At 38.1% G+C, this 2,223-nt stretch overlaps 1 pseudogene; it reads right to left on the reverse strand.

Moving 5' to 3' along the window:
• Positions 1 to 1,150: 1,150 nt before the first annotated feature.
• On the reverse strand, positions 1,151 to 1,867 carry LOC129485704 (ankyrin repeat domain-containing protein 49-like; annotated as a pseudogene).
• Between the last annotated feature and the right edge of the window lie 356 nt (positions 1,868 to 2,223).

The following is a 2,223-nucleotide window of genomic DNA, read 5'->3' on the forward strand; positions in this document are numbered from 1 at the left end:
TTCTTCATGACACTATAATGTTAGATACATGACATTATTTTCTGTGATAAGAGACTCTGATTGTATTGCAAATATACAAAACTATACCACTGAAGGGGGTGGGATAGGTCCTGACCTATGTACCTTTAGTCTAGAAGTAAAGTCTGTAAGACTAAAGTCAAAAGGGACTCAAATAGCACTGTATGCTATTTGATAAAGTTGTTTCTTATGGGGAACAGATTAATAATCCAGATATTGCTACACATGTATGCTGCAACTGAACAATTAAGTAAATGTACAGTAGAAGTGTGGGAGCCAGGTTCCTCACTGTTAAAGTGGGAGGTTACAGATAAGCAAGGGGTTATAGATAAGCATGGAATGGTCCATGTAGTAATTCATTACAGTTGGAGACATCAGTGTAAATTTATATTTAGTTTAATACAGATACAGAAATATTTATGGATAAATGTATATTTATAATTTAGTATATACATATGCATTTCCTCATTCTGTTAGCTGAGAGGGACTAGAAAGAACAGCATCCCAGCAGCAATGAACACACCTAGAATCTAGATCTTGGTCTATAATACAATTATAGGAACCATTAAAAAGAACCAGGATTCCTTGGAGAAATGGCTGATTATAGTTTCGGGGCAGGAAACAAACAAGATGAGCCTCAAGCATCTTGTAATATCAGAAAGTAAAGAAGTGCTTAAAAATTAAAGGAAACTTACAATGATGGGATTATGTCTGAGGAACAGAAGGACACAGAACTCAACCGAAAGAACTTCCAGTGGACAAAGCTGGAACAATTTGAACAACAAAGTAAAGCAGTATTGGATTATAACCCAAAGTGTAACATAAATATCCATAAGTCCATACTGAAAATGACTAAATAAATGATGGAGAAGAAACAAATGTCCATTTCAAAAGAATTCCAGGTAAATCATGTAGATACTCCATTCTTTTTATAAATCATTAAAGATGTATGCAAACAATTTTCAAATACATTTTGACATCAAAGTCAGGCAATTCACTTGGAAGAACATTATAACGAATACCACTGAATTTTTGTAGTAAGATGTTCAATGTCAACTTTGATTATGGGAATACTTTACATCTCACACAAAGGAGGCACTGGTACTTAGAAAAAAGAAAATTACTAGAACTGTTAAGACTGAGGTGAAGAATTTGTACAGCCTTCCACAATTTTAAAGAGGTAGTGATAGATACTTGTCCTCCTGGCAATATCAAATGCAGTTTCTTCCAAGTTGTTTTTCAGCCCTGGCTTGACGTAACAGTTCACCAGGAGGAGTTCTAGGGTATCCTTGCTGTCTCTGTTCTCAGCAACAAGATGCAAGGGGGCCAAGAGGCCTTTTGTTTGGGCATTGATATCTGCATCATGCTGCAGTAAGAAAGAAGCCACTCATATTATTCTACTTACAAGCACTGTGCAGGGGCGTCCAGCCATCCACAGTCACTGCATGAGCATCTGCCCCCTGTGCAATGGTCTCCTGGACAATATCTACGTGTCCACTGTAGGCTGCACGATGAAGAGGGGTATACTCATCTTCATCCCTAGTGTTCACATGAGCGGCCTTTTCAGAAAGTAGTCTCTGCACTGTAGTAAGCTGATTTTTTTCAGCAGCCCAAAGAAGCAATTTGATTGGGTCTTTTTCCATTTTTTTTCTTGCAATTGATACCATTCTTCATTTTTTTCATCTTGCTCCTCATCTTCATCAGGATTGCCTACCCAAAGAATTTGAGTACCAGTAGGAATAAGGTGTCCATGTGTTTCCAAAAATTCAAGTTGGTTAAAGTGCTCAGAAAAATCCAAGGAGTTCCCTTGGTCTGGTATTCCATCATCATTTCCTTTTCCTTTTTCCATTTTTACTACTATTCTAAATAAAAAGCATTTCAAATGCCAGGGTATAAATAATCTTTCTAGAGATGAATTATGACTGCTTTATTCATCAAGATCTGACAGAAGGGAAAATAGCCGCCATGCATCTCACTTCTGGGAGCATTTTTTAACAATTTTTTTTATTATTATACTTTAAGTTCTGGGGTCCATGCGCAGAACGTGCAGGTTTGTTGCATAGGTGTACATGTGCCATGGTGGTTTGCTGCATCCATCAACCTGTGACCCACATTAGGTATTTCTCCTAATGCTCTCCCTCCCCTTGTCCCCCACCCCCCGACAGGCCCTAGTGTGTGATATTCCCCTCCCTGTGTCCATGTGTT

The sequence above is a fragment of the Symphalangus syndactylus genome, chromosome 7 (assembly GCF_028878055.3).
Source record: "Symphalangus syndactylus isolate Jambi chromosome 7, NHGRI_mSymSyn1-v2.1_pri, whole genome shotgun sequence".
Classification (NCBI taxonomy): Eukaryota; Metazoa; Chordata; class Mammalia; order Primates; family Hylobatidae; genus Symphalangus; species Symphalangus syndactylus.